A 23,965-nucleotide genomic window follows, 5' to 3' on the forward strand; every position below is an offset into this window, starting at 1 on the left:
TTTCGTATAAGGAGTAAGGAAAGGATCCAGTTTCAGCTTTCTACTTATGGCTAGCCAATTTTCCCAGCACCATTTATTAAACAGGGAATCCTTTCCCCATTTCTTGTTTCTCTCAGGTTTGTCAAAGATCAAATGGCTGTAGATGTGTGGTATTATTTCTGAGGACTCTGTTCTGTTGCATTGGTCTATATCTCTGTTTTGGTACCAGTACCATGCTGTTTTGGTTACTGTAGCCTTGTAGTATAGTTTGAAGTCAGGTAGCGTGATGCCTCCAGCTTTGTTCTTTTGACGTAGGATTGTCTTGGAGATGCGGGCTCTTTTTTGGTTCCATATGAACTTTAAAGCAGTTTTTTCCAATTCTGTGAAGAAACTCATTGGTAGCTTGATGGGGATGGCATTGAATCTATAAATTACCTTGGGCAGTATGGCCATTTTCACGATATTGATTCTCCTATCCATGAGCATGGTATGTTCTTCCATTTGTTTGTGTCCTCTTTTATTTCACTGAGCAGTGGTTTGTAGTTCTCCTTGAAGAGGTCCTTTACATCCCTTGTAAGTTGGATTCCTAGGTATTTGATTCTCTTTGAAGCAATTGTGAATGGAAGTTCATTCCTGATTTGGCTCTCTGTTTGTCTGTTACTGGTGTATAAGAATGCTTGTGATTTTTGCACATTAATTTTGTATCCTGAGACTTTGCTGAAGTTGCTTATCAGCTTAAGGAGATTTTGGGCTGAGACAATGGGGTTTTCTAAATATACAATCATGTCATCTGCAAACAGGGACAATTTGACTTCTTCTTTTCCTAACTGAATACCCTTGATTTCTTTCTCTTGCCTGATTGCCCTAGCCAGAACTTCCAACACTATGTTGAATAGGAGTGGTGAGAGAGGGCATCCCTGTCTTGTGCCAGTTTTCAAAGGGAATTTTTCCAGTTTTTGCCCATTCAGTATGATATTGGCTGTGGGTTTGTCATAAATAGCTCTTATTATTTTGAGGTACGTTCCATCAATACCGAATTTATTGAGAGTTTTTAACATGAAGGGCTGTTGAATTTTGTCAAAAGCCTTTTCTGCCTCAATTGAGATAATCATGTGGTTCTTGTCTTTGGTTCTGTTTATATGCTGGATTATGTTTATTGATTTGCGAATGTTGAACCAGCCTTGCATCCCAGGGATGAAGCCCACTTGATCATGGTGGATAAGCTTTTTGATGTGTTGCTGAATCCGGTTTGCCAGTATTTTATTGAGGATTTTTGCATCGATGTTCATCAGGGATATTGGTCTAAAATTCTCTTTTTTTGTTGTGTCTCTGCCAGGCTTTGGTGTCAGGATGATGTTGGCCTCATAAAATGAGTTAGGGAGGATTCCCTCTTTTTCTATTGATTGGAATAGTTTCAGAAGGAATGGTACCAACTCCTCCTTGTACCTCTGGTAGAATTCAGCTGTGAATCCATCTGGTCCTGGACTTTTTTTGGTTGGGAGGCTATTAATTGTTGCCTCAATTTCAGAGCCTGCTATTGGTCTATTCAGGGATTCAACTTCTTCCTGGTTTAGTCTTGGAAGAGTGTAAGTGTGCAGGAAATTATCCATTTCTTCTAGATTTTCCAGTTTATTTGCGTAGAGGTGTTTATAGTATTCTCTGATGGTAGTTTGTATTTCTGTGGGGTCGGTGGTGATATCCCCTTTATCATTTTTAATTGCGTCGATTTGATTCTTCTCTCTTTTCTTCTTTATTAGTCTGGCTAGTGGTCTGTCAATTTTGTTGATCTTTTCAAAAAACCAACTCCTGGATTCATTGATTTTTTGGAGGGTTTTTTGTGTCTCTATCTCCTTCAGTTCTGCTCTGATCTTAGTTATTTCTTGCCTTCTGCTAGCTTTCGAATGTGTTTGCTCTTGCTTCTCTAGTTCTTTTAATTGCGATGTTAGAGTGTCAATCTTAGATCTTTCCTGCTTTCTCTTGTGGGCATTTAGTGCTATAAATTTCCCTCTACACACTGCTTTAAATGTGTCCCAGAGATTCTGGTATGTTGTATCTTTGTTCTCATTGGTTTATAAACGGTATTCTTTAATAACGAGTCACAGTGCCTAATTCTGCATGCAATACCTGAATATTATCCTCTGCACAAGAAGAACACTAGAAATTCGTCCATTATGGTTCCTTTATACCTCTATTTCTCTGCCATAGTATTCTACATACAAATTTTACTTGTTTGCATCCACTAAAATGTTTTAATTTCACCCCATTGTTTTAAATTAGGGGGCCAACTTTGGCCAGAAGTAATTATTAACTTCATTATTTTTTTAAACAGCAGCAGGAGTGAGACTTAGACAGCACTCACCTACTCTTCTTGAGGTATAATTCTAAGTGTTGCATTATATTAACTCGTTTGATCCCCCAACGCCTCTGTGCCACAGTATTACTGCTTTCCTTTTACAGATGAGCAACCAGGCCAAGTAAGGTTAGGTAATGTGCCATGTTCACACACGTAGTTAGGTGTATAGCTGGGATATGAACATGCACAGCCTGATTCAGAGGCTGTTCTTAACCATAATGCTATACTCGCCAGTCTACAAATGACTAGCCTCTGCATTGGAAATATTTTTTTAAATTGTAATTCATTATTTATTTACAAATATACTCTCCAGCTATGGATACAAATCTTAGCAACCACAAAACAATGATAGCAGCGTACCAATGGAGTTCCTCAGCCTTTATGTTTTTTTCTCAGTCATCACAGGGAGTAAAATATGTGACATTTTGACTCTTTAACTTGTTTAACATAAATTGTTTGTCCAAAATAAAGGACTTGCCATTTCTACATGGCAGAGAGAGATCCACAGGACTAGTCCAAGCAATGTGGCAAGTCCAAAGACATCAGGAGAAGCAGTTTTAGAAAGTGTGTTTACTCTTCACTGTTAGTCCCACACTTCTTGTCCCAATTTTTACAGCCTACTTGCAATTCCCCTAGCATTCTGCTCCCTTTAGCAAGACCATTTTTTTCTCTTTTCTTCACCAGGACTTTGCTAGTCTGCTTGGAAGTCAAATAATGCTTGTTCGTTTATACAGGGAAGAAAGGTAGTAAGAAAGAAACAAGCTTAAAATCCCCTTGCCAAAAATTAAATAAAACTAGGCAGCCAGCAGAGCCGAGTTATTTGGGAACATGTCAGAATCCTCACTGCATCAATATTTCCATTTTAACAGTACTGTCCTATCTTTGTTTTACATCCAATCCACTCAGGAACACCTACCCTTCCCAGTTTTCTAGGTACTGTAATACATTCCGGGGACTTCTGGCAGGCGCAAGGTGAAATACTTCTTTGTGTTGTAACTTCCAAGCAAATCAGGAAGTCGGTCTTTAGTCAAATTCTTCTCTCTTTCCCATTTTTATGTAGGGGGGGAGTTAGAAATTATAAAATTTATTTTGGGGAGATATTTGCAGATTATAAAATACTTAAAAAACCCATGATATAAGCTTATTCCAAAGTCAACTAGTTAAGCAATCACTGTTTTGGTTGGCCTTTATATATGACCTTGTTAATCCTTAAAAGTGGGATTGCTGGTTTCTGAGAAACTACTCAAAAATCCTATGGAGTTGAGAAGTTTCAGAGTGGAGAAATGCTGAGGCCACTCTTCTTGGTACCTCCTTGGGGACAGGACAGCTGTTGGACTGAACAGGACAGAGGCTTCCCTCCCTCCCCACACTGCAATTGCAGTGCCACATTTTTTGAACCAACTACCTGAGTATCTGTGACATTATCTCACAGGGTGTTTTCTAGCATTGTTATTTTAGTTGTTTTGCCTCTATAATTACTCGTGCCTTAAATGAAATTGATCTTACTTAACCTCAATTGTAATGATAGGAAATGTTCTGATCCTAGGAACTTTGTGTTCATCTGTTTGCAACATGCTTCATGTGAAGTTAAAACTTGGGCGACAGCTGTCTTCAACTATGTGCATCTTGTAATGAGCAGTAGAAGGACTGTCAAGAGATGGATGTCTAAACTACATTTTGTGAATAAGTAAATGAAAATGCATTGAGGGTAATTCACCATTTAATGAAGTTCTATTGTAAATACACCTGTAGGATGAAGTCTCACCCATATATCTTTACATGTCACAGGTTTTGAAAGTGAGGTGCATTTGTGACTGAGTAGTTTATCAAATTGAATACAACACCATGAACATGGAACTAAACTGAAACCTGCTAGCCATGTGGGTAAAAGAGTATCTTGATACAACGGTATCTTATTTTTCTTTTTATAGTAGCTGATTTTCAGCTATGACATTTCTGGAGAAATTTGAAGACAAAGAGTTCAGCAGGTATTGCTTCCTTTGGATACTTTCCTGAACTTCTCTTTGCAGAATAATTGTCCTTTTCTGTAAGTGAGTACCTCTAGCTTGTCACTTGTCATAATCCAACATGTGAGACTCAGCCATGACCCTGTGTGGGTCCCCACTGATTGTCAGTTCCCCCAGGAACTGTGGCTTAGTCATCTGGGCATACCCTAGCACCAGCACAATGGAGAATATAACAGGAGGTACATACATGCTTGCCTTATTGAATTCTTAGGCAGGAAAGGGATGGCTAGTAAGAATGGAGAAACACCAAATGGGCACCAAACAATTTTATTCTTAACGAATAAGAACTAAAGCTGGATCATGACCCTTGCTATGCTTCTTTTATTTTCCTTACTACTCCCTTGGCATTTGAGATTTTATTGATTTCTAAGTGAACTCAAAGGTCTTTATAGTGATTTGTAATTTCTGTGAAGAACAATTGCATTGCTGGGTTGGAAGTGAGTCTTTTAGGTAATGGAGAGTGTGACCATTAACTTCTCATTATCTTTATCTTCAGTTCAGTTTGGTCTTTTTTTATCCTACAATAATAACTTTTCTGGGTCATTTTCACAAAAATACAAACCGCTAATGCAGCAAAGTGAAAAGACAAAATAAGTTAGTGGCCCACCCTTATATGGAAACATAATATTTGACAGGTGGCATTACAGGGCGGTGGGGCGTAGATGCCCTGCATGGATGACATCCAGGATGATGTTCAGTAACTGGAATCATAATACTCAATTACTCTTAATGAGAAGAAAGTGGACCTCTAACTCACACCATGTACAAAAATAAATTTTATGGGCTAAAGAGCTAAATGTAAAAAAGCAAAACTTTAAAGCTTTTAGCAAAAAAAATATGTAGGAATTGGTTCTTATTTTTCTCAGGGTAAAGGAGGATTTCTTGAACAACTGCAAAAGGGACAAGTCATAAAGGAAAAGACTGTTAATTTGCGTTAAAAGGAAAATCTTCTTGACACTAAAACACCATAAGCAAAGTGAAAAGACTGCCATGTGCAAGGAGAAGATATTTGCAACCTTGTGTAACTGAAAAGGGAATAGAATATAAAACTTACTACAGAATAATAAAGACAACCCTAAAGAAAATAGGCAAAAGCTAGGGGCAAGTAGTTCAAACAAGAGGAAATGCAAATGACCAGTAAACATGAAAGACACTTGGCCTCACTAGTAATGAGGAAAAAGTCAGTTAAAATGAGATGCCATTTCACTCTCATCGGAGTGGAAAACGTTTCTGAAGTTTTGTAGTGTAAGCAGAAGAGAAGAGAAGATGTAGAGCAATGGGAGCTCTAATACATTGTAAATTGATATAACCACTTTGGAGAACCATTTGTCAAAACCTTCTAAAATGTAAGGTGTGTTTATAGGGCTTGGCTAGTACTTATCCCATAAAGAAGCTGACATGTTCATAAGGAAGCATGAAAAAAAATGTTGTTTGTAATGTTGAAAACTTGAATGAAACTGTGAATAGGAAAATCGATGAAAACATTGTGGCATTTTAAATAAAATGGAATACCATACAGCAGTAAAAATAACTGAAGCTACATTAATTGACCTGAATAAACGCCACAAACTTTCTGAACAAAGCAGCTAGTTGCAGGAGGATATATTTCCTATGCTGAAATTTACATAAAGTTTACAACAAAAATTGTTATGTTGTGTAGGATTGGTTTCATATAGACACCAGTAGTGCTTGCTATGGGTTATTTCTTATATTGGGTAATGGATACTTGAGTATTTATTATTTATCCTCCATATCTTTTTCAATGTTGGAAACATTTCATATTAAACATTAAAATGTAAGCAAAAGGAAGGAATCCTTCTTAATTGAGAGAGAAAAATTATATTAAAGATTAGAATAGTGAATCCAAAATGGCTCAAATCTGAGGCATAAATAAGTTCATCACTGAACTGGACATGCCGTTCTTTCATTTAAATTCATTAATGACTAGAACCTACTTTGTTGCTATAATATCTAAAGTACATATTGGGGATGGTGATGGCATGGAATTGTTATAAGGTTTCCCTCATCTGTGTCTGCATAAAGTGGAATGAGCAGGCAGGCAAATGAAAACAGTATCAAGGTCAAGGTCACCAAGTAGAAGGATGCATTTACCTGGTATCAAGGCTGCTGTTGGAAAGGACAGCATCCCTATGTACTTGTAGGACCTGGGAGGTTGTAGAGGTGTCTTCTTAGAAGAATTTTGAAAGCAAGCAGAATTTCAACCACTAAAGATTTAGTAAGGGGAAAAGAGGTTATCAGAGTTGATAGCCTGGCTGTGGCAAAAGGAAGATATACCCCTGGCTCTGCATTTTTAAAAAAGGAAAAATAGTGGTATTGATAGTTCTGCTAGGTGAGAGCAGCTTCCGTGTTAAGAACACATTTGATCAGGAATTAAAATGTGGTATGATGTCTCTACCTGGTTCCCCCACTCACTCTGTGGCTTTGGAGAGGTCACATAATCCCTCTAAACATCAGTTTTCTCATCTACAGAGTTAGATATCTATAAGCCCCCCTTTAAGCCTGGTTTGGATATCTAAAGCCCCTCTTTAAGCCTGGTTTGGATATCTAAAGCCCCCCCTTTAAGCCTGAAATTCTTTGCTAATTTTTCATCAGTGGCTTACTGGAATGAGGGAGAAGGCAGAAAGAGATAAATAAGGGTCAGAGGACTTATTAGAAGAGTAGGAGGGTGACTCATTCTAGGGAAGTGGCTGCTGACAGAGTAAGTCAGAATGTACAAAGACTCTGGTAAATGCCTGGAAGATGACAGGAGTCTTGGCAAGGCCTGGAATATGATGTATGATATCCTGAAAAAAAGGGGAGAGGATGAAGATTGAGGAATATGAGAGTCCGCTGGGTGTCTTACCAAGGGCAGTGATGAAAGGGTCAGCAGTAAGGAGTGCAGGGACCTAGCAATAGAAAGGGTGGGATGTGCAGGCCAACTTTGAAACAAAAAATAGCTGAAATGTGAAAGTAAGGGTTTTGACTTTTGAGCCATGTTCTTATTTAAAAACATAGTAGGAAGGGCGGTAGTCAATAACATAGGTTAAAATAGGCAGAGGGAGGCAATTTCCTTTTTATGAGAAAATGACTGTAATTTGCCTCCTGACTTTCCCAATGCTGGGACTCTGTGCTTGTGCCTCTGTGGTGTGGATATTTGTTCTGGAATAACAGCAACAAGACTTTTAGCTGGCATTAGAAGGAGTAACTGAGCTCCTGTTATTTTAATGCCAGTTGATTCTAAACCTTGAATTGGATGAGCCTCCTACCCTCTTATAGTAAAGTTGTATTTAAACAAAATAAATGCCAAACGAGACATCTCTTGATATCCAGAAAGAAAGGATATTATATAGGTGGAATGAAGCCAATACTTTTTGGTATGTGTGTTTGCAGATATTGGAAAATGTTAGTAAAATTGCACTTCTTAAAAGGTAAATATAATCTCTTCATGGAGATCACACTCTGCTCTAAGCACCTTATTAAAGTGTTAGAGTGATCAAATAGATGCCTGGTTGAAGCTGGGATTATATAGCTTATATCAGGTTTGTGTTGATTAATGGAATGACAACAACAGTAATTGTTAGCTTTCATTGAGATTTTGTATGTACTACATTGTATGAATTACTTTACAGATATTTCCTTGAATTCTCACACATCCCTGTGAGGTAAGTGATACTATTCCCATTTTACAGAGAAGAGAAACAAGACTTTAACAGATTATACAATTTGCCTACTAAGTGGCAGTTAGTAAAAGGCCGAGCCTGTTTGAAACCGGCTCTCTGATCCCAAAGCTAGATTTATTAAGTATTAAACCCTTGTCTCTGGTGCCTTGTGTCTGCTGTGCAGTCAGCAATACATCCAACACAACAGATTTCTAGATCTTGGGTTGCATTATCTCAGTGGTCGTAGCATGTGCTACTATCCTGATCACTCAGCTGGTTTTCCTGTTTCCCAGAAACGAGTGAAACAGACCATAGTTTGTGGGTAAAGACAGTCTCCAGTTGTGCACAGGAGTTACTTGGCAAACCCTTCATACTATTCTTAGAACATTTGACATGGAAGATAAGAGACTGGGAGGTGGTTTGGGGGCTTGAAGGATGCGACATCGAGGAGATGTTGGAAATGGGGGCAGCTGAGGGAGATGGGGATCCTTTTTAGGGTCCTCTGGGAGCATTATGGCTCTACTGGGATGGAGGCCTTGCTGGCTAACAGAAATTTTCCAATTCAATAAAGTGTGGTGGTTGTATTCAAAAAGAAATAAAAGGGGAATAGCTAGAAATGTGTGTTACTCAGCCTCGAGTTTCCTTCTCATCAAACTAAAGGGATAAACTATTACCAGCAAGGAAGTATAATATACTCCCTGAGGAATCACCTCAGCTTTCTGAAAATGAGAAAGAGAAATATTCTGTTGATCAAACATTAAAAATAGTTGAGTAAATGTTTTGTGAGTAAACATTTTAAACTGTCAGAAAAGAACCATTAAAACATGAAGTGTAAATGACAGTCTTGTTATTTTAGAAAATTGCCACATCTAACACATCTTTATTTTTAAAATCTAGTATACAAACACGATAACATTTATACATCGTCCTCCACATGTGTTTTGAGTATTGAGTTCCTGATTCTTGCTTTGCTTTGTTTGATTTCTGAGTACCAGGAGCAAGTACACTGGTGAGTTTCAAGATGTTTTTAGTGCTTTTTGATACGTTGATGCTGTTGATATTCTGGTCCCTTAAATTGAGAAGATGGAAAGCTAAACATAAGAATCACAATGGCATTTCAAATTTTTGGATATGAAAACCTCTGGAAAGCCAAATTTTTCCCAAATTTTCTCTTCTGTTACTTTACGTTCTTCACAAGGGCACAAATTTTCAATTTGACCTAACTTGTCTCTGTGTAGCTGTTTCTGTCTTTATTACAAGCATTCTTTCAAAGTGTAGGCACTTTGGTATTGTAAGCAAGGAAAGATTTATAAGAAATTAGCCTCTCTGTCATGCACCCACATCATCTTTAAGTACATACACACAACTCACCTTCTCCCACTACTGTTTTCATTAACAAATACTAATTTATTTAATTAACCAAGTCACTATATTGCACAAAGAAATTAAGGATATGAGGCAGAGTCACACACGTGAGGTGCATTCACAGGTTTATTAAAATTATTGTAGATAGGGCAAAATAACTCCTCTTAGATACCAAGTAGGAGCAGAATTTAATCTGAGGTACTAAGTGACTTGAGGGCAATTTGATTTAAAAAAAATAAGAAAGTGCTTATTGAATCTTTTGATGAGAAATAGTTATTCTCCAAAGGGATATAATGGACCCTAAAGGTAACTTAAAATTTGTTTTTTGTTTTCTTTTATTTTTCTCATTTATTTATCAGTTATGAAAACATCCAAAGATGTTTTTCTGAAGAATTAGGAAATAAAATGCTATACACATTTCTGCCAGTGTATTTGTTACAGGATAATTTTCCCTTTCTTAGAAACCTTTCTTCCATCTCTTTAGTCTCATCTACTAATTAAAGTACCATATTATCCATGCCAGAATGAGACTTGGTAATAAGGTTATTTTAAGCATCTTAGGCAGAAATTGCCCTGAAAGTACTTGATTTCTGAGTGTACTAAACTCAACAGAGTACCTGTTCAATAAGTGTGAAAAAACAAAGATGGACAACTTAGGCAGCTCTGACACATCTCACCTTGAGGGCTATGTTCCTGGGGAAGGAGGAAGTTAGGCAAGGATGTGTGACTGCACTATTTTCCCAGAGCCTCCATTATGGTAACAGTAGAATTTCCATCTTGAGCGCACTCTTAGATTCAAAGCATCTGCTTTCTTTTCTTCTGCCTTCCCAGTATGGGAACTTGAACCAACAACCTTGAAGTTGTGAAGCATTCATTATTTCACAGTACAGTAAGTAGGGAAAAGTTTTTATCTTTTGCACTCTTGGTTTAGAACAAAATTACAACCTTATATTTAGACCAAATATTACCACTAACTTTTTTCATCACCACCCCCCACCACATACGCAAAAATCCATACCTATTATTCAATGCAACCTCCCCCAGCCCCTGGCAACCATTAATCTACTTTCTATCTCTATGGATTTACCTATCCTGGACATCTTACATCACTGGAATCATACAGCCTTTTATGATCGGCTTCTTTCAACGTCGTACCTGTTGCATAAGTATAAAAAAACAAAGGCAGACAACTTAGGCAGCTTGGACACCTCAAGGAACACACCTTGAGGGCTGTGTTCCTGGGGAAGGAGGAAGTCAGGCAAGGATGTGTGACTGACGTAATGTCTACAAAAGTCATCCATGTTGTAGTATGGTTAGCAAATATTTTCTCCCATTATGTACATTGTCTTCTCACTGTATTGATGGTGTCCTTTTCAGCACAAAGTTTTAAATTTTGATGAATTTTAATTTATCTTTGTTTTGTCTTTTGTGTTTTTAGTGTCATGTCTAGAAACTATTGTCTAATGCAAGGTAATAAAGATTGATATTTATGTCTTTTTCTAAGATTTTTGAAGTTTTAGCCCTTACATTTATGTCTATAATTTATTCAGTGTTAATTTTTGTATATAGTTTGAGGTAGGTGTCCAGCTTCTTTCTTTTTGCATGTGGCTATCGAGTTTTCCCAACACTGAAATGCAATTAATTTCTAATTGAAAATGTTAACCTCCTCAGAGATTGTCTTGAGTGCTTGTGGTGCGACTGGTGTTTGAGGAAGGTTGTTGCTAAAGCTGTGCTCCATGTTTGTAGCTTCCAGGGCTGGTTACAGCCTTTTCTCACCGTCTCTTCAATGAGCTACAGTGATCCTTCTGTCCCCACGTGTTGCCAATACTTTGCCAAAAAATGTGAAAATGTAGTAAACCAGTCACATGTTTGCCTACTCCACTTTGTCATCTTTTCTTCTAGTTTTTGTGTCATTCCTTAATAGTATGGGATTTTTCTACAAAATTGTGCCAAGTTGTTAACATTAGGAATAATGTTAAACATGGATTTTAGTATTATCTTTGCCTCAACTCCTTAGTCCGCTAGAAATGTTCTAGTGTACCAGGGACACAATTGCATTTTCTTCCTCCTACTCTAGCTTCCTCATGCTATGCTTCCTTAGGAGAGACAGATTTTTCTCAGCTGCTTCTAGATCTTGGGGCTATTCTGTGCCAATCCTATTCTATCCATGGCAGGCTGACCCTGGGAAATAAGTATAGTCTAGGAATGGTCATGTTTGTGTCCAAGAGTTAACTACCTCTAATTTCTGAGCTGCATATATGCTGAAAAGGACTGGCTTTCTAAATCAGTTCTTCTCAAACTTGAATGTGCATGTAGATCACCTGGGGATTTTATTGAAATGCTAATTTTGATTCATTATATCTGGGTGAAGCCTGAGTTTCCACATTTCTAACAAGCACCCAGGGTTACAGATGCTGTTGATCCGTGGACTACACCCTAAGACCTAAGGTCCCCAGGTGTCCTAGATCCTAGAAGGAAGTCAGGAGTTGGAAACATTCTAATTCAGACCTTGAGTTCTCCCTCGTATTTTCTGGAAACCAAAAAAGATACTTTAAATAAAACAAAACACTCCCCACACACCCTGCAAAGCAAACAAACCAATTCTAGATACCATCCAGTAGCTGCAATCAGATAGAGATTAAACTTCTCAAAGAAATAAAATCTCCCCATAAGATAACCTGCAGAAATTTTGCTATGGCTAATTACTCAGTTGCAAAGACTAAATTTGTGTGTGTCTGATGATGTCACGGTGATGTCTCTGGTCTTTTGGTATATTCTCAATATCATGACTCAGAAAGGTGTTATGTGATTATGCTCTGATGAGCACAGTGTCCAACTGGCTGATTTATAGATTTCCCTAGCTGATTTAAGAATAAAATAGGATGAGTCGAGCCTTCTCTACCTGGTCAATCTTAGTTTTCTTTAAGCCCAGTTACACTCTCACAGCAATTTAGGCAAATACCACCAGATTCCCTTATCACGAAATTCATATTTACCCTAAACCCAGGGGGTGAAGACTTTGTGTGTCATATTTCTTTGGAATGATTTTACCTTAAGCTATACAGGAAAAGGCTGGTGATGTTCTAACCAAGACATACATTTATTTGAGTCTTTTTGGTTTTTCTGGTAGTTACTTCAGAATCAGTTATAACTGCATTAACTATCATAGTTAAAATACTATGATTTTTACAAAAGGTATGCATCTGTCTGTTGAACCCTGTTAAAAAAGCCAGTTAGAAATGTTGGTGAAATCGGAAAGAACAAAGTGAATTGTCTTGTTTTTTAAATAATCATTACAATTTTCTTTTAGGTTCACATTTTATCTATTTTTGTTCTGCATACCTTGGCTCAGGAGAGTAAAGGGTGAGAGAGAGAGAGAGTGATTGATTGACTGATTCATCTATTTGTTTCACCTTCACCTGATAAAGATTATGTATTTTGCAGCTGGATTAGAACTAGCTGAACAGAGTTGTCAGTATGCATATTGATTAAAAAGGGATAGAAAAAGGAGAGGAAGACTATTGCTATACACATACTATGACCTCATAGTTTATGCTAATTTCTATGACTTCAAAAAATGTCAGTACTTAGCTTCTTCACCAGAACAGAACTATATTTAAAAATCCAAATGATTTATCTAATATGTTATTTTTGCTAAGTAAGAACCAGTATCTTATGGTGATTGATTTAGGGTGAAATACAACTCTAGTAGTAATCATAATAGTAATAGTAATGCCAATGGTAATAGTAATAGTTATTCCATTGTTTTAGTAGTGAAACTATACATGCCCCACAGCATGTGTGTAATGTCTGGGTAACTCAGTAGACCATCTGTTTGACTATGGCCCTGAAAACCTCACTTTTACCACTGTCTGAAGGAATTATATCAGAGTATAATCCTGAACCATAGTTGAAATGAAAGAATTTGCAAAGCCATCTCATTCGTGCTCTTAGTCATTTTTGTTTATCTCGACACTGATTTAGGTTGTTACATGAATACTGAGAGCACAAAGTCTGACTTGTATAGACAATAATGACATGAAATGTAGTTGTATACTTTTGTTAGCTCTGAGAAACACGACAAGTTGTCCTCATCTGTGATTCCTCTCTCTTCTCCTTAGAAAAAGACAATGTTGAACCAAACTTTGTGATAAGTAACTTCTGATAATAATGGTGAAAGCTGAGGGAGACTAATGTTTTGCTTCTCAGCAGTCCTGCTGCCTGGCACTTGTATGTTTGAAACAGTCAAGAAGATAATTTTCTGAAAATGAGCAAAATCTGTAAAGCTAAGAGCTACATCCTTTGGAAATGTATGAGTGAAATACTGAAATGCTATCAAGCAAGCTCATAAATCTTGATTCATCGTTTGATCAAGATCATAAGTCTCCATCAAAGAATTATGCACAAGCCATTTTTCTGATGTGCATTTTAAGCACAAAAGTTAAAAAAAGGAAGTCTTCATGACAGCGGATAGCTTAGGGAAGAAACAGACATCTATAACAGGGAGCCACCAGAGTTGTGTCAGGCCTGTGAAGGGCTGCGGCCCTGGCATTCAGGATAGTTGCATATGTTCTTTTAAATGAGGAAAAAAGGGAAATGGATATTTTCTTTAGGAAATGGGAAGATAATGCAACCAGCCTATCTCTGACAATTTGTTATTGTCACAAGTTCATAGATTTTTCATCCTTTGACTAATTAAAGGCTGTATAAGAAATTATTACAGTAGCCAGTATTTTGAAATTCAGTTTAAAAAAAAGTAAAATAAGCCAAGTATTTGACTCTCCTGTTAAGATGAAAATAGCACATCTCAATCTTGTGATTGAGAGTATATAAAATGGTGTCAGGCATATTAATAAGACAGTGGTACTAATCTGTCATACTAAAAAATAAGGGAAGAACCAAGGACAATTTGAAAATGTATCTTGTGACCAAAACTTGGAAGATAGTCTCGGGATGACAAAGATTAATTAGAAATATGTCAACCTCAGCTACTAGGAATTAAGATACCTATAAGATAAAATCCATGAGAAATTAATTATAAAAAGCTTTCTTTCTTGCATCACAGTGGCATGCTTTCTGATACCAGCTTTAGTATCTGTTACCAAATGACAGTGAAAGATGATGCATAATTTAAGGCTCAGTAAATTCCACTAAACCTGAGTTGCTGGAGAATGACACATTGACATCTAAAACAAGGCTCAGGAGACAAAAGGGAAAGGCCAAACTGCCTATCAGCCATAATGTTTCTTGAATCCTTCCCCACATCCACAAACCCTTCCTTTAGAAGAAAGAATATTTCCCCATATTCTGGGGACCACTTTATTCCATTCCAACTTCCTTGTTGGTAAAATGTGAACCAAGATAGCAGCAGGATTTTTCCAAAGACTATAAAGATTTTATCTCTCGTTGTTTTTAATTAGTGTGTTTAAGACACAAGGGTAAACATGGAAATTATATACTATAGCAAAGCAAATTCACTTTTCAGATTGATTATTTAAAAGCTTTTAGTGACGTCTAATTGTCTTACAGATTTTCCTCTTCTCAGCATACATCTGAGCTGGGGTTCTAAAGGAGATTACAGATGTTTTCTTCTCAAAGTAGCCTAGGACACATACAATATGACCCATTCTTTGTTGTTGTTGTTGTTGTTTTAATTTAATTTTTGTGGTTGACAAATAATAATTGTACATATTCAAGGGATGCGTAGTGATATTTTGATACATATTATGTATAGTGATCAGATCAGACATTTATACCCATCATATCAAACATTTATCATTTCTTTGTGTTAGGAACATTCAATATCCTCCTTCTAGCTGTTTAAAACTATGTAATACATTCCTGTTAACTATAGCAGATGACCCATTCTTTATTAACTGGTCCTCATCTCCAGGACTATGGTTTCTCAGCAAAGAAGGAATCATTCCTGTCTGGCCAGTGAAGGAATGTGTGACCATAGCTGTTGAGCGGCTACTTTTTGTTGGAATCCCTTCAGTGGAGGTCTCTTTTTCAGCATCCTTTAAGATAGTTTGAGTTTCATACCATTTAATGAGTCCATGAATTACCCTGTAATTACACCCATCTGCTGGCAGGGTAGGTGTTTGCAGCATTAAGATTGGGCTCATAACTCAGGATTGCAAAGAATAATGTAAATAAGAAAAATAGGTTAAATCCCAGTTAACCTAGTGCTGGCTTCTGAAAATACCTGTGGTGGAGTTCCTGTTTTTTATCTAAATTTTCTATCTATTTAGACCAGTGCTTTAGTAAAATAGGATACAAATAAATTGCTAGAAAAATGAAAAAAGGCAAGACTGTATTTTTTTTAAGTAGTATTATATTCAACTGACATGAAATTACTCTGTCCATGTTCTGTAAAAATTCTAAGTGCCTTATATCAATTTTTGTTCTTATTGAAGAACAGCACCAAATAGCATGGTCTGCAGGCCACACTTTGAGTGGCATTAATCAAGTGTACTCACGTTTACTCTCACGTTTACTCGTACCTCTTACCACTCCAGGTCACCTTATTCTTTTAATAAATTGTTATTTAAACCTTTAGATAAAGTATACACTCAAAGAAGGCTGTATGATTTTGAATGGCTAGATCTAATTGCAAATTCCTATAGGTTGTTAAATCATTATAGAAGATTTTAACAATTATTTGGCAAACACTGGTTGCTGCATTTCACTTTTTTTTTTTTTTTGACATTCACTTTGTATAAACCTCACCCAGCCACCTTTCCCTGTCACAATACCAAACATTATTATCAGATGATTTTCAATAACATCCTTTCAAGATACCTTTTATATTTTAACTTAGTTCTTAAAATCTTGAATTATTTGATTGAAAAGCTAGTCTAGGACCTTGGTTTTGCTTAAAATTGAAAGGAAGAGGCTGCTTTAAAGGCTATAGGAAAATAATCCCTCTAAATTCTAACTCAGACCTCAAGTAGTTAAAAAATTATTTAGTTCTCTGAATTCCTTGTTCAGATTGGGTACATAGAAATATTGAGTTACTTATATACAATACTAGCTCGATGGGACTCTCATGCCAAACAGATACTGCTCACTCTTGGTGGTTAAGTTAGTTTCTCTCTTTCCATTGCACAAGTTGAACAAGGTGGTAATATTTAACATGGAAAAGACTCAAAATACCACACTTGCTGTCTTATAATATTTGGAGTGCTGCCATGTGGACAAGAAAGTTGAGTAACTCTCCGTGACTGGAGAACACACAGACAAATGGGTAGAAATCACCAGGATGATTTCAACTAAATAAAGGGCTTGTAAACATGCCCACAAACGTGCACGTGCACATTTGAAGGAAGACAAGGAGGAACCGAATAACTTTTCTGGTTTTTCTAAGCTATGTGCTCTGCTGCAGATCAGGCTGCTGGGGTAAGGGTGATAATAGAATAAAGGTTTGGAACACTCTGAGAAATGGAATGAGTCATTCACTATGGTAGTGTAAAGGAATTGCCAAGCAGCACTGCCAGGCAAATGACTGACTGTTGGGCTGTTAGAGAGGACACTCAGGCTTTCGATATAAATTGGTCTGGATGACTGCCAAGGTGCTTTCCAACTTTGAGAAGCTGGTATCTATAGTGGAGACATCCTCCTGCTTGGTTTCTTTCTTTCCTTACTTTCCTTTTTCTCCTTCCTTTCCTTCCTTTCCTTTCTTTACTTCCTTTCTTTTCTTTTTCTTTCTTTTCCTTCCTTCCTACCTTCCTTTGTTCCTTCCTTCCTTCCCTCCCTCCCTCCCTTCCTTCCTTCTTTGAGACAGGGTCTTGCTCCATTGTCCAGGCTGGAGTGCAGTGAGACAAACATGGCTTGCTGCAGCCTTGACCTCCCGGGCTCAAATGATCCTCCTTCCTTAGTGTCCTGAGTAGCTGGGACCATAGGCATGTGCCTCTATGCCTAGCTAATGTTTTTTGTGGGGTTTTGTTGTTGTTTGTTTGTTTGTTTTTGTAGAGACAAAGTCTCGCTATGTTGCCCAGGTTGGTCTTGAACTCCTGGGCTCAAGTGATCCTCTCGCCTTGGCATCCCAAAGTGCTAGGATTACAGGTGTGAACCACCGCACCTAGCCTGTTTTCTAAAATATGAGATAGTTCAAACCTATAGAAAAGAATATCTAGTTTTAATGTTTTGCTATATTTCTTCCTTCTCTGTCTTTTATTGTTACAGATACAGCTAAAACCATACCACCACCATTCCATTCTTTTCCCTTCTTTACTTCTTACAAGTGGCCACTGGGTTGTTTAGGAACACTTTGTCTGTTAGAGGCTCCTCTGTTGTGAGTTTCGTTTTTACTCTCTGACGTTTTCACAGCCATAGCAATTCTGTGTGGTAGTGGTTGTTTTGACATCTCTGATATTAGCAGTAGAGTTAGAAGTAGAAGATTTGAGGGCTTTCCTCGGATTTATGTTGTTAAACTTAGGTTCTAGTAACTAATTATCATATACATATGTGTGTTTGCTAGTCCTGTGATCTGCTAGGTTATGTAAAATTGTGAGTTGCAAAGTTTACCCTGCTTAAAGACATGGATTTTAAGACCAAGCATGCCATGCCTAACCTCTCTTATGAGAGACAGTCCCAGAAGGGACTAGAAGATGATAATCAAACACATTTATTCATGTAAGTGTGTGTTCCATTTTTCATCCATTTATTAGATCATTGTTTAAAGGGTATGCTCTGTGTCAGTCACTGCACCAGGCTGCAGGGATACCAGGCAATGAATAATGTAGGCAAAAACTCTGGCTTTAATGAAATTTGTAATCCAGTTGTGAGGAGACAAATACGTCAAATGGAGAAGAAATATGTTAACTAACTATAAAGCAACATAGATGAAAAAGGAGTGTAGATTGGGGGCAGGGTTGCTGTTTTACTGAGGATAGTCAGTGAAGGCCTCTCTAACATGGGGCTATGTGAATAGTGGCATGAAGGAAGTGACAGGCGAGCTGTGGATATCAAGAGAAGAGCAAGCACAGGTCCTGAAGCAGGCATGTGCTTTACCTGAGGAGAGCTGTGAGGCCAGTGGGGATGGATGCGGTGAGCTAGGACAAGTGGTAGGAGGTGTGATCAGAGGTCTCAACTGCTGCTTAAAACAATCCTGTGGTAGAGCTAAGCAGATGTGATTATACCCATTTTTACACATCAGGAAACTAAGGCCCAAATTAGGGTAACTCACTCAAGGTCACATTTGCTAGTTGGTGGCAGGGCCAGGTCTAGGATATCTCCTGGATTCCGGAGCATTGTACTTACCAGGTATGACAAATTTTATTTTAGTTTTTGACAGAGTTTTGCTCTGTTACCCAGGCTGGAGTTCAGTGGTGTAATCAGCTACTGTACCACTGAACTCTAGCCTGGGTAGCAGAGCAAGACTCTGTTCAAAAAAAAAATTCTCATATCTGGTAGGTACAATGCTCTGCAATCCAGGACACATGCTAGATCTGGCCCTGCCACCAACTAGTCGTGACACCTAGCTGATTTTTTTCTTGTATTTTTTGTACAGTTGGGGTTTCACTAGGTTGCCCAGGCTGGACTTGAACTCTAGGGCTCAAGCAATCCACCTGCCTTGGCCTCCTACAGTGCCGGGATTATAGGCATGAACCACCATGCCCCACCTTAACAGTTTTATTTTCTAAAGTGCTAGGACTGAGAAGAACAGACTTTAATCTTACTTTATAATTGATTCTTTGATCAAATTGCAGTTAGTCCCTGGACATTAGTTCCCACATCTGTAAAATAAGGGAAAAATATCTAGGTTGTTGTGAGAACCACAGAGGATCAGGTGGATTGGGTGGTGTGAACTGGAAAGCACTCCGTGCATGATGTGTTGCTGGGGCTGGAGTAAAGTTTGTAAATTGACCTTATTCAAGGCCAGGCCTAAGTGCCAAAGCGAGCACCTTTGATTCTATAGATGTTCGTATTCTGATCTTTCAAAAGTACTGAAAGTAAAGTCAAATGGAGATTCGAACAAATTTAGAAATACCTCAGTGACTCTGTGTCTTCTTTCCTGCTTGTCCCTAAAGATAACACAGCAATGTAAATATGGTTTGATGTATTTAGCTGGCACAAATTTTACCACTGTGTATTTTACCTATTTCTATTTTCAGTGCATTTTTCTTTGTAGTTTCTTGTCTTCTTTAATGTTCTGCCAAATCCCATTAACTTGTCCTTGAGCTGCGTAATCTAGAGTTTAGCTGCTGGTGGGTGATAGGGTTTGCCTGATGTGGAAGCTGACCACAAGGAATAACCAGTCTTTTTTGCGAATGCTGCAGCTCAGCCTAGCCTCTGACTGCTTGGAGGCCGTTGGATCTCCTGAAAGCTGCTGCTAGTCTGGCGTTCCTGGAGCAACACAAGCCTTATCAGGAAATTGGGACAAGTTTCAGTTCTGTTTTGGTCTCAGTTGTAGGGAAGGACGATTTGTGGGGGAAGACCTGACAAAGAGCTTTCCAGGCAGAAGGGACAAAAAGCACGAAATTTTTGATGCAATTGAGGAACCAAAGAAAGGTCAGCATGTCCAGAGTGCAGTGGAAGTGGAGAATAAACAAGATTGAAGGGGTAGTGGACCCAGATCCTGTAAGGCCTTGTCAAGAGCCATGATCTGGAGCTTCTATACACGTAGTAGGACATGAGAGGCAGTTTTTAAGCAAAGACATGGCATGGCATGTTTTACGTTCTGGCTCTCATGAAAGCAAATGGGATCAGCATGTATACCACTTAGGAGGCTTGTGCAGAGGTCCAGTGGCAATGTGATGGTGTGTTGGGCCAAGTGAAAGCCCTGAAGTGGGGACCAGTGTTCTGTTCAGGATTTATGTAGAGCACTAAGTAGTGCTAAAAGATTGAGTTGGGTAAATGGTAAGGAAAATAATGGAATCAAGGATAGTTTCTAGTTCTTCTGTATACATAGCTGAGTGGTGATACTATTTATTGTAAAAGTGAAAGACTTGAGGAGATGTGGATTAGCAAAGACTAGGAGACAGAGGAGGTAGCAAATCATCGATGCTGTTTGGCCATGTTACTTTGAGAGGCCTGTTACAGACACCCGAATGGGGTCGTTGCTTAGGGGTTGCAACCTGGAACTCAGGGAATTGCTGTGGGCATGAGATACAGGTTTGGGGTTCCTTAGCTTTGAAGTGGTGTTTGAAGGGATGCTCTGGAAGGTTAAGATGACCCAGGAAGAAAGTGTAGCCAAGACAGAGACCTGGGGTGCTCAACATTTAGCAATCTAAGAGAGGAGGAGGAGCACATTGCAGAGGAAATGGAAAACAAGGGTTTGGTAAAAAAAATAAAATAAAATAAAATAAAATAAAATAAAATAAAATAAAATAAAAACTTTTAAAAAGGGGAACAAATACCAGTGTTTCTTTCATGAAGAGAATGTTATCAACATTGTCCCTTCAAATACAAGTAGAATTCAGGGTAACTACTTGTTATAGGATTTTTTTAAATGCTTATTTAAAAACTATATATTTTTATTCTTAAGAAAGTAAATCTGTGAGTAAACAGCCACAAAAGAAGAAAATAAATTAAAAAGTATGGAAAAGAAGAGAAGCCACGTAAAATTCAAAGACTGTTTCATGGCAATTCTGATTTCAAAATGCTAACATGTTGGTCTGTTTCTCCAATCTTTTCTAATACCCTTAAGACGTTTTTATATAATTGAGGTGATATATAGACAACTGTGTACTTTAATAATGCTCTTTTAATGCTCTTTGCCCTGTACATTATAATGGAAACAATTTCCCCTTTTATAAATTTCTAAATAAAATTTTCATACCTGCATGTATATCTTTTCACATATTTATTTTTTATTAACATATAATGATTATATATATTTCTGGGGTATGTGTTATATTGATGCCTGTGTACAACATGTAATGATTAAATTCGAGCAATTAGGATATCCATCACCTCCAGCATTTATTATTCCTTTGTGTTGAGAACATCACAAATTTTCTCTTCTAGCTGTTTTGAAATATACATAAATTATTGCTATCTATAGTCACCCTATTGTTTATAAAACACTAGAACATATTCCTTCCATCTAACTGTATTTTCATACTCATAACCAATTCTTATTCTTCTTTATTCCCCTTTTTCCCCTACCCTTCCCAGCTTTTGTTAACCACAATTTTACTTTCTACCTCCCTGAGATCCACTTTTTTTAGTTCCCACATATGAATGATAGCACTGCTTGTATACTTCTAAACTTGTTTTTTAAATTCTTCCAAATCTGTATCTTTATTGTTCATTGAGTAGTTTCTGGTTTCTTTGTTTTTCCTCTTAGAGGACATAGTGAAGTGGACAACTCATCTCCTTGACCTGATATTTTCCTACTACATCAATTTACTATACAGAAAAAGTAAAAAGTCAACTGCCAGCTTAGAAATTTGACTTAGCAATATTGCCGGTAGTGAGGGAACCACTTGATATGGACACCTTGCAATTCAGCACTATCCTTCATTTTCCTTCAGCTTTAAAAGAAAATTTGTTATGCATGTCCCATTCTCAGGTTAGATTTCATAACAAAACAATCCTTTAAAATATCTCAATCAAATGAGTTTAAAAATAAGATGACAGTTTCTTTTAAAGGAATATTGCTAAAATATACAGTACTCTGAATTTGAAATTCCCAGACGTAGGAAGCAAAATATATTTTCTGCACACAGAAGATCATCATCAATGTCAATTGAGACAGTGACTATTTTTGGCCTATTGATTGAATTACACTATGTAAAAAAATTGCTAAAATGGCCTAATGTAAAAGACTAAGTAAAATGCATGCCACACACCTACCTGAGTTTTAAACTTTTATGCATTGTAGAATATCATTAATATGTCTTTAACTCTGCATATTTTTAGCCCATAGGGTAAATTTATATGTAAATTGAAAAGTAACACATAGTATCATTCCTTTTACAGTAGTAAGGCTTGGATTGAGAAAAAATAGCATTTTAAGACCCTTTAAAAAATTAAGGGATGAAAATGATTTTTCTCAAACCTAATTATTTGGATAATGGAAGCGAATCTTTAATCAAGATGCATTGATCTTCTAGGGAAATTCAATCATTAAGAAATGATAACAATTAGAGATGTTTGACTGAGTGTTCTATGTGTATTCCTACATGTCTTTTTTTCTACTCAAAGTTTGTACCCTCAGGTTTCTATAACTACTACTTATTGCAATGGAAAAGATTATTTCTGTGGCCCATAATTTATCTCCTATTATATCTTGACACCATATTCTATAAAAGATGTGCATGCAGGTACACAGGTGTGGGAGCAAAAAGTTCCGTGAGCTTCAACTACAAGTACATCCTATCTTGGTCTTACATTGTGTATCCCTTGAAGGTTTTGTTTAGGAACTGACACATAAAAAGTCTTATGTATTCTTTTGTTGAAGTAAATGAAAGACAGCATTTTAGAAACGAAGGTGAGTCCAGCTTAGAGAGGATTGTACAACATGCAGAACTGGATTGAGACAACTAACCTCATGTTGTTCTTCCTCCTTTGGCAGATTTTGCTCCACAGGTCACAGAGCCATGGATTCCATGTTTTTTTAGGGCCGAATAGCAGGCTTCCTATAGATTCCCAAGGTTTTCTTTATTAGACAGGCAGGAATAGGAGAGCAGAGGACCAGAATCTGAGAGTGAAGAGTGTGCAGAAAGACCCAAATTCAACAAATATATATTAAATATCCGCTGCATTCCAGACACTTTGCAACAATTTTCTCATGTTCCTCCTAAATGACAATATGAGACTCCTATAAGTAGGTATTACAAACCCATTTTACTGATGAGCAGACTGAAGTTTTGATGATGTACATAACCTAACCTGAGGGTATCTTGTGTAAAGGCCATCCTGAGATTTGAACTGAAGTCTCCTGACATTTAAGACATGATAGGGACTTTGAAATAAACAAATATCCAAAAGAATGGATAAGTCTGAATTAATCCTATTTGAGATGGTTCTGTCCTGTCCTCCTTCTGGTCTCCAATGAAAAACTTACACAAACCATGGAAGATTCAAATAAAACACAGAATTTTCTATTTGGAAAGGATACCTATATATATGAGAAACTTAGATACAAAGAGGTTAAATTATTTACCCAAGGCCACATTGTCACTAGTAGCAAACCCAAGTCCTGAATTCTCAGCCTGGGGTCTTTCAACATCCTTTCTAATAACCAATATTTGAATGAGATGGTAATTTTCTAATCAAACCTGACTTTCTCTAATCATATAGAACTGCTTTGGATGCTATTTTCATCTGCTAGGGCTGACATATCCAGAATATCACAGATTGGATGGCTTAAACAACAGAAATTTATTTTCTTCCAGTTCTGGGGGCTGGAAGTCCAAGGTCAGGGTGCTGGTGATGATGATTTCTAGAGGCGTTTCTTCCTGGCTTGTAGACTGCTGCCGTTGTGCTGTGTCCTCACATGCCCTTTCCTCTGTGCTCATGCACTCCTGGTATCTCTCCCTCCTCTTACAAGGATATCAGTCCTATTGGATTAGGACCCCATCCTTATGAACCTTTTTAAAGGCCCTATCTCTAAATACAGTCACATTGGGTAC

At 37.5% G+C, this 23,965-nt stretch overlaps 1 protein-coding gene and 1 long non-coding RNA gene across 5 annotated transcripts in view; one reads left to right on the forward strand and one right to left on the reverse strand.

Annotated features, from left to right (window-relative positions):
• LOC105477886 (syntaxin binding protein 6) overlaps positions 1-23,965 on the forward strand; it is a 254,686-nt gene that overhangs the window by 126,513 nt on the left and 104,208 nt on the right. Inside the window, exon 1 of one of the 4 annotated variants that reach the window (XM_071100383.1) lies at positions 16,935-16,954. The exons of the other annotated variants lie outside the window; for them this stretch is intronic. The gene's annotated coding sequence lies outside the window, so the exon portion shown is untranslated. Of the gene's footprint in view, positions 1-16,934; positions 16,955-23,965 lie in introns of those variants that run through there. 4 annotated transcript variants of the gene reach the window in all.
• The window catches only part of LOC105477887 (uncharacterized), a 116,308-nt gene continuing 113,034 nt past the window's right edge, over positions 20,692-23,965 (reverse strand). Inside the window, exon 7 of the long non-coding RNA XR_011625982.1 lies at positions 20,692-23,031. This is a non-coding gene — a long non-coding RNA (uncharacterized lncRNA). The remainder of the gene's footprint in view (positions 23,032-23,965) is intronic.

The sequence above is a fragment of the Macaca nemestrina genome, chromosome 7 (assembly GCF_043159975.1).
Source record: "Macaca nemestrina isolate mMacNem1 chromosome 7, mMacNem.hap1, whole genome shotgun sequence".
Classification (NCBI taxonomy): domain Eukaryota; kingdom Metazoa; phylum Chordata; class Mammalia; order Primates; family Cercopithecidae; genus Macaca; species Macaca nemestrina.